Below are 9,553 nucleotides of genomic sequence, written 5' to 3' on the forward strand. Positions count from 1 at the left end.
ACCAAGATCTCAGGTGGGAGCTGCAGCAGTGAACGTGGTCTCCGCGGTACCTGCCCAACGGAGGTCACCCCAGCCTCGATCCGTACTTCATCCTCCTCCATCTCCGGATCGGTGTCCGGATCGCTCGCTGTACCTCTCCGCTGTTGCCTCCTCCGGCATCCTCCAGACTGCCCCACACCACACAACCTGGCACACACCGCCATCACGGGACAGCCCAAAGAGAGGTCGTAAGGCCTCCCCTAAACAGTCACTGACAGACCGGGTGCACGCTTACTGTCAGACCGCGGCTTCTGTCATTACTAGGCCGGAAACACACCTCCTGACAGATGGAAGATTTCCCCAATACTATAGTAGAAAGCTTCAATGGACCATCCCACAAACAAAAATGACATCTCGGACCACGCCTTCTGTCAAACCGGGGCTTCTCCCATTTTTAGGCCGCAGCTACACCTAGTGACTTCATAGGGAACCTCCCCCAAACATACAGTGAACAGCCCTCCCAGGCTCCCACTACAGCCCCGGCTAGTTCCCAAGAACAGTTAGCCATGAACATAGAGCAATACTTGTAGCCTCTTAAAATAAGGTTTGCATTTATTTTTAACAGCCAATGGATTCAAAGTTTTAAGATAAATAAACTTCGAGGGAAAAATAGTACTATCTCGATTAGTAATCATTTTATTTTCACATTATCTCTCAGTAAGCGAGCCAGATATATGTAGCCAATTCCATGTAGAGGATATTTTTAATAGTATTATTTGAATATGCATTTTTATTTCTTGTATTCCTTTTTAGTACAGCTTTGGGTGGGGGGGCAGTAGATCGGAACAATAATAAATTAATGTGCCCCGTGTGAGGATCGAACTCACGACCTTCAGATTATGAGACTGACGCGCTACCTACTGCGCTAACGAGGCTCTGAGAAATCTTTGTGAAATAAAGCTGATGAGGGTTGGTATAATGATGCAATTTTGTATTTTTCATTAAAAAATAATTTAATAATATTATTTTCCCCTCTCTCTCTCTCTCTCTCTCTCTCTCTCTCTCTCTCTCAAGAAAAAAAACTCAGATACATTTATTTGCTTTATTCTGTATAGATTAACTATTTGGTGTAACTAATTGTAGCCAAATAAACCTGAAATGTGTGCTCATATATATGAACCTATTATAATTTAAAATGATCAAATAGTGTGTATAACATACATTTTAAAGAAATGTATCAAAATTGAATTGAAAACTGTGAGATAATATATTAGGATGATTTGTTATAATTTGTGAGCATGAGAGGTCAACAAAGTAAAGGTAAAGTTTTCTTAATTTGACAACGTCAATGCATCAATTAATAGTAGAAGAAGCTAATCGCTAAGTTTATTTTAATATTCTTTTAATATTTTGATAGTTTTTAAATATATATATTTGCTTACCGTTTCCATGAAAACTCTTCCCAACCACTACTTCTCTAAAGCACGTTTACGATGATCGTCACTAATCCGCATGCGCAAATCAGCAAATTCTCCAGCTACTGCGCAAGCGATACTCTGAAATCCGTGAAAGCAGATGACGTAATGGGGGTATTCATAATAAAATCGCGAAACTGGAGTGCGCTTTGATTCCAATATGGATAATAAAACTATAGCGCATGCGCAGTTTAAAAAGCAGGCAGGTGACGTAGTTTGAAGGCTGCCTGACAGAATTTCAATTGGATGTTTTCAGAACGTGATCCAGTAAAAAAAAAAAAAAAATGGGTTGAATTGACTAAGCTTAAAAAATAGTTTGATTACGGCGATAACTTCATTTACCGATAACTTTGAAAAACTTGTTGAATTAAAGTCGTATTTATTTGGGACAAAGAATGTAATTCCAGATCATCAAATAGGTAACTTTACCTTCACTTTAATAGCACTAAAATAGCAGAAAAACTTGCTAAGTTCTACAGGGTGTAGGGGATGGGTGTATATTTAGAAAAAGAATCTCATAAGATAAGCATGTTTAGCATTGATGCCCAAAATACAGCTATCATTGAACCTAGATGGCCATAATACAATTTAACCCCATCACTGCTAAGCCTTTTTACATCCCTTGTTTTTTTTTTGCTTAAAGGGACAGTATACTGTAAAATAGTTTTTCCCTTAATGTGTTTACAATTGCTTTTTTTTTACCAACTGCAGAGTAAAAAAAGGATGAAAATTAGCTTTTTAAGGTTTATTTGTGTATATTATAGCTCTTATTTTGTGTTTTGAAGCCACAACCTAATAAGATGGGTTGAGCTTGTATGTATAATCTGATCTCATTACTGTATCACATTGTATACATATACATGTTTCTTTATCTTATATCTGTCCATAAAACAATCACCAGCACTTGGAGAGAACAATGGAAAACCAACATTTTATTACCTTATCTCTGCTATATCCCACTGGGAGTGTAATTTCTTCTGCTGGCTGTGTTTACAAAGCTTATCTATAGCTTGGACCTGCGGCCACAAACTTTCAGAATAGGTGGGGATACCCCAGTCTAAATCAACTATTTCAAATGCCAATATAAGGGTAAAGGAGTTACCTGTAAACAATTTAATACACTCCAGCAGGTTAAGTGGATCATTGGGAACAAATTAAAGGAAATAAAAATTTTGTGTAAACTGTTCCTTTAAATTGAAACAGTATTGTAAGTCATATTTCATTGAGTGACCCACACACATAATATATTATTCTTTTTTCAACAGGCTTATCAGATTCAGAATTTACCATTATAGTTACCTTTTTACTGCATATGTGAAGGCTGCAACAAAAATATTTTAAAAAAATGCATATTTTTGTTGAGATTTTAGTAAATAAGGCTGATACTGTAATCACTTAACTAAACTGTTGTCAATGCTATCCAAATTTGAGGGGCACAGGCTTTTTGGGAGTTTGACACAAAGGTACCCCTTTTGGTACCCCTTTTTATTCTAAGTAGAAATAAAAGAAAAAAAAATCTAATTGGTGATCACGGTCTTGTACACTATAAATTAAACTTTACTGGGGGGTCTATAAACATTTAAAAAAATGTATGTGTCCCTAAAAATCCAATCTCCAGTAAAACCCAATGTTTTTACTTTATAAACATTATCTTTTTAATTTTGAAGGGGGCGTGGTGTTTTCAAGACCACCACCATTTGAAAAAACAGCAAATTCTCTTTCAAATGAGGGGGCTTGATTGTCTTCAGCTACTTGATTCTGCACTTTTGCAACATCACCAGAAGTTTGTAGTAACGTCAAGGGGATTCTCACAGAAGCCATGGGAATGCCGCCCACTAGGCCACAAATGATGTCTGTAGTTAGGGTCAATGAAAACAGCTTCATATCTGCGATCACCCTTCAGGCCGCAATGAGCATGAGCATCAAAGCGGTTAAGAACATTGCATACTATTCATTTCAGATATATAAATCACAATTAACTTGAACTGCCGAACAGGAGCCTATTTTGCCTTAAGCTATCTAACCTAGGGCAACAGGATTAACCGAGGCAACACATTTTGAAGGGTATTTTTATTGAATGATGCCATCCCACTGCAACACTGTCTAAATATTATATTTAGACAAAATCAATATATGTGACAGTGCCACTCCTTTAAAATATCACTTTAGTGTGGAAGATCTAGCATAAAAATGACAATAGAGACGTTTCAGATCAAAGCTTATTATTAGTTATTTGTAGAGCGCCAACAAATTCCGTAGAGCTATAAGCATAGGCATGAGAAGCAAGGGAACATTTATAGGGCTCAAGTGGGTAGAGGGCCCTGCCAAGAGTTTCACTGGTGTTGTAGTCAGCTCTCGTGAAGGTGACCTACAAACAGCTGGGCTCATTAGCTTAAGGGGGTTCAAGGGGATTACAAAGTAGGAGAGACGTATGTTGTATGCATCCCTGAACAGTAGAATCTTTAAGTTGTGCTTGAAACTTTTAAAGCTAGGAGAGAGTCTTGTGGAGCGAGGAAGAGTTCCACAAAATAGGGACCAGTCTGCAGAAGTCCTGTAGATGGGAATGTGAGAAGGTAACAAGAGAGAAGGAGAGGAGGGAGGTCGTGAGCAGAGCGAAGGGGGAGGGAGAGTATCTAGAGACAAGGTCTGAGATATAGGGGGAGAGGAGTGTAATTGAGGGTCTTGTATGTCAGAGTCAAAATTTTGTGTTTAATTCTGGAGGCTAGAGGAAGCCAGTGAAGGGATTGGCGGAGAGGTGTAGCAGATGAAGAGTGACATATAAGGAAGATGAGCCTGGCAGAAGCATTCATTATGGATTGTAAAGGAGCTAGGGAGACCAGAGAGGATGGAGTTGCAGTAGTTAAGGCGGTAAAGAATGAGAGAGTGGATTAAAATCTTAGTTGTGTCTTGTGTGAGGAAATGTTGAAGTTTGGAGATGTTTTTTAAGGTGGAAGCAGCAGGAATTGGCCAAAGACTGACTGTGAGGAGTTAAAGAAAGATCTGAGTGAAGTGTGACCCCAAGACATTGGGCTTGTGTGGTTGGGATAATGATGGATTTGTCAACAGTTGTAGAAAAATGGGGGGTGGAGAGTTTGGAAGAAGTGGGGAAAATAAGGAGCTCAATTTTGGAGAGATTTAGCTTAAGGTAGTGAGAGAACATCCAGGGTGAGATATGAGAAAGACAGTTAGTGACACACGTTAGGAAGGGGATAGGTCTGTTTTTGAGAGGTAAGTTTGGGTGTCATCAGCATACAATTTATATTAAAACCTGTGGGACTTTAATAAGAAACCTAATGATAACGTATAGATTTAGAAAAGAAGGGGACAAAGGACTGAGTCTTGTGGTACCCCAACAGAAAGTGGTAAAGGGGCAGAGTATGCACCAGAGAAGGCTACACTAATGGTATGGTTAGATAGGTACGAAGAAAACCACAAGAGGGTTGTGTCACAATTGCCAAAGTATTGGAGGGTTTGGAGCAAGAGGGTGGTCAACAGTATCAAAGGCTGCAGACAGATCACGGAGGATTATCAGAGAGAAGTGGCCTTTTGATTTTGCTGTAAAAAGGTTGAGAAAACAGGAGCAAACCATGCAGTCAGTGTATCACTGACATTAAAGGGACACTCAAAGCAAAATAAACGTTTATGATTCAGAAAGAGCATGCAGTTTTAAGACCCTTTCCAATTTACTTCCATTATCAAATTTTGCACAGTCTTTTTATATGCACACTTTCTGTGGAACAAGATCCTACTGAGCATGTGTACAAGCTCACAGGGTATACGTATACTAGTCTGTGATTGGCTGATGTCTGTCACATGATACAGAGGGGCATCAAATAGGAGAAAAAAATAATTTGCCAGAAATAAAATCTACTGCATATTTGAAATTCAGAGTAAGTGCTATTGCATTGTCTTTCAATTATCCACTTGTTAATTATGCAATTCTACTGCATTTAGTGGTCCTTTAAGTTGTTATTGTAAAATAGTTTTGTTTTAAGACCCATCAACCAAAGTATTTTTCATTTTAGTAAATGTAATGGATATGTATACATATTATACAACTAATGACCATGCTGCTGTATTTCACACTGGACAGTCACATATGAAAGCAGTATTTGTTAACTTCATGACTCTCACACCCTCTGCTGGTCATTAATACTCCTGTGTGCATGCAGAGTGTGTTAAAATAGACCAATGGCTCCTAACCTTTTTTTGGGTTTGCAAAACCTTTCTATTGTTTAAAATTGTGAGAAATAAATGATATATATTATAAATAAATAAATGATACATACATACACACACATTATGTACATATATATATATATATATATATCAATATATATATATATATTTATTTTTTAAAATATATTATCTTTACAGAACTGCTTCTGTTCTTGCATGAAAATGTAAACATTAAAAAAAAAGTCTCTCTCTAGTAAAAGCAAAAATAAGCCATGGGAAACAATGCACGTAAGGCTGTTTAACAACTAGGAAACTATGTAAAAATCTGGTGCATACTTCCCAAAATTTGTGGCTGGATATTAGGGGACTCAGGAGGTTGATGGGGGCCGTCACAATTTTGTGGGTGGAGGTCAGATCATAGGTGGTTAGTGGGCGGGGTTGTGGGTGCGTGTGGTTGGTAAGTAGTTGTTACTGGTCAGTTTGTGGGCGTGTCTGGGTATTCCATGTGTGGGGCCAAGGGAAATTCTGCAAGTAGCGACATATGACTATTGCAGAGGGACAGAGCTCAGAATCAGAGGCAGTTGGGATGCCTGCAGATGTTCTGATTTTGAACTTGAATTGTCTTTTTTTTTTTTAAACTCTAAACAAACTAGTAAAATCCAGTTTGCACAGCTCTTCTAACAGACTGGAATATACCCAACTAAAAGCATCTTGTGATAGTTGTATAGTAAGTTTAAAAAAAAAATCCTTATGTAAAAAATAATAATAATTACAACATTTTATGTATGCTGGGATGTAAAGGGGCCAATGCATTAATGGTTTTAGAAACAACATTAAAATGTAAAACGCTACAGAATAGAGCTATTTTATATTTGCATGTTATTGAAGGGGGGTCATTTAAAAAGATAATTCATGGGGATGAATCCATACAGCAGCCTAGGGAAGATACATATAATTGATCACTTGTGTCCAGTAGGGCCTAATCCCCTCACAGTCCCACCATATATGACCCTCTCCTTCATACTCTCAAGCACTCAACAAACATAAGGAGGGGTACATGGGATAAAGACAATTTTGTGTGAGATACCATCTCATTAATATATTGAAGTTTGATTCTACAGGGAGTGCAGAATTATTAGGCAAGTTGTATTTTTGAGGATTAATTTTATTATTGAACAACAACCATGTTCTCAATGAACCCAAAAAACTCATTAATATCAAAGCTGAATATTTTTGGAAGTAGTTTTTAGTTTGTTTTTAGTTATAGCTATTTTAGGGGGATATCTGTGTGTGCAGGTGACTATTACTGTGCATAATTATTAGGCAACTTAACAAAAAACAAATATATACCCATTTCAATTATTTTTACCAGTAAAACCAATATAACATCTCAACATTCACAAATATACATTTCTGACATTCAAAAACAAAACAAAAACAAATCAGTGACCAATATAGCCACCTTTCTTTGCAAGGACACTCAAAAGCCTGCCATCCATGGATTCTGTCAGTGTTTTGATCTGTTCACCATCAACATTGCGTGCAGCAGCAACCACAGCCTCCCAGACACTGTTCAGAGAGGTGTACTGTTTTCCCTCCTTGTAAATCTCACATTTGATGATGGACCACAGGTTCTCAATGTGGTTCAGATCAGGTGAACAAGGAGGCCATGTCATTAGATTTTCTTCTTTTATACCCTTTCTTGCCAGCCACGCTGTGGAGTACTTGGACGCGTGTGATGGAGCATTGTCCTGCATGAAAATCATGTTTTTCTTGAAGGATGCAGACTTCTTCCTGTACCACTGCTTGAAGAAGGTGTCTTCCAGAAACTGGCAGTAGGACTGGGAGTTGAGCTTGACTCCATCCTCAACCCGAAAAGGCCCCACAAGCTCATCTTTGATAATACCAGCCCAAACCAGTACTCCACCTCCACCTTGCTGGCGTCTGAGTCGGACTGGAGCTCTCTGCCCTTTACAAATCCAGCCACGGGCCCATCCATCTGGCCCATCAAGACTCACTCTCATTTCATCAGTCCATAAAACCTTAGAAAAATCAGTCTTGAGATATTTCTTGGCCCAGTCTTGACGTTTCAGCTTGTGTGTCTTGTTCAGTGGTGGTCGTCTTTCAGCCTTTCTTACCTTGGCCATGTCTCTGAGTATTGCACATCTTGTGCTTTTGGGCACTCCAGTGATGTTGCAGCTCTGAAATATGGCCAAACTGGTGACAAGTGGCATCTTGGCAGCTGCACGCTTGACTTTTCTCAGTTCATGGGCAGTTATTTTGCACCTTGGTTTTTCCACACGCTTCTTGCGACCCTGTTGACTATTTTGAATGAAACGCTTGATTGTTCGATGATCACGCTTCAGAAGCTTTGCAATTTTAAGAGTGCTGCATCCCTCTGCAAGATATCTCACTATTTTTGACTTTTCTGAGCCTGCCAAGTCCTTCTTTTGACCCATTTTGCCAAAGGAAAGGAAGTTGCCTAATAATTATGCACACCTGATATAGGGTGTTGATGTCATTAGACCACACCCCTTCTCATTACAGAGATGCACATCACCTAATATGCTTAATTGGTAGTAGGCTTTCGAGCCTATACAGCTTGGAGTAAGACAACATGCATAAAGAGGATGATGTGGTCAAAATACTCATTTGCCTAATAATTCTGCACACAGTGTAATACATAAGCAGAGATAGAGGATTATTTAGTGGATAAGAAAATCTTATTACATTGTTCTTTAGCAAAAGTTATGTTAAGTTTCCAAGAGGAAGTAAAAGATGGAAGAGATTGGGCTATAATATCTACTAGGATTTTATAGGAGATAGAGATCAATCCTCTTGTCAAGGCTGTTTTGAGCATTGAGTTTAAAATGAGATTTGTGGTCTGATCAGATTGCTGTTGTCAGAATGTGTGAAAATAAAATAGTGTAAGGAAGTAGGATAACAAAGAATTAAAAGAATGTGGAAACGTATATTTGAATTCCGTGAAGGTTTTAAGTGATTCTCTACTGAGCACTCAGAAGACTGGAACATGAGTGACAATCTCATCTGCATTTATGCCATTTATAAAGGCCTAGATTAGAAGCGAATCGCAAAAATATTAGCGATACTGAGCGCTAATGCCACTCAAGTGAAATCACTTGTGCTCTTATTCTTGTGCTCACGTTACAAATTGAAGGTAAAATGGTGATGTTAGACTGTGCAAGCGGGCTGTCTATCCTTGTGGGCTCACTGTTTTTATATATGCAGGCACTTTGTTCAGTTTAGTGCAGGCACTCTAACATTTGTACTGCACGCTGTTTCAATGCTGTTAATGTTTATGTTTTATGTGTGCTATCGAAGTATGTTATTTTAACTCAGGCTTTATTACTCCTTTACTCTAGTGCGCTGTTAGCGCAGGCGCTATTATGTTCTTCTGTGTTCCAGACCTCATTTGTGTTTAGCACGTTTTTTCCTTTGATAAAGCCGCACAGATTAAATGTCAAGGGGGTTGTATTGGACAATAGGGTCTATATTTTTTTTAATTACTTACAGAGTATCTGGCGTTACCTCGGACACCATATTGCTACAGTTGCAAATACAATTTTTTTATTTTTTTTCCAAATATTTTTATTAAAGTCAAAAGATGTCAAATACAATGATTAAAAGGCAGTTACAGTTCAAGTGAGTTACAACAGGTATGCTGACAAAAATGTGATATCTTTGACCAAGTATACACGTGTAAAACAAGTATATAAATAAAACGATCAGTAATTAGTCTTGTGTATCATGACCAATCTCCTCATATACATTTTATGTCAGGAAAGTGAAGGTAGGGGCAAAAGGAGGAGGTACTCAACTAAGCAATAATTCCTTCTAGGTCTCACTTATAGGTCGTAAACTCAGTATGATAAAATGAAAAGAATGGATTTTAAATATGA

General features: G+C 38.1%; 1 non-coding gene across 1 annotated transcript; it reads right to left on the minus strand.

The window, feature by feature from the left end:
- Window positions 1-841: 841 nt before the first annotated feature.
- Window positions 842-914, minus strand: TRNAM-CAU (transfer RNA methionine (anticodon CAU)). Its single transcript has one exon. It is a non-coding gene; the product is annotated as a tRNA-Met (tRNA).
- Between the last annotated feature and the right edge of the window lie 8,639 nt (window positions 915-9,553).

Source organism: Bombina bombina, chromosome 1, assembly GCF_027579735.1.
Source record: "Bombina bombina isolate aBomBom1 chromosome 1, aBomBom1.pri, whole genome shotgun sequence".
NCBI classification, from domain to species: domain Eukaryota; kingdom Metazoa; phylum Chordata; class Amphibia; order Anura; family Bombinatoridae; genus Bombina; species Bombina bombina.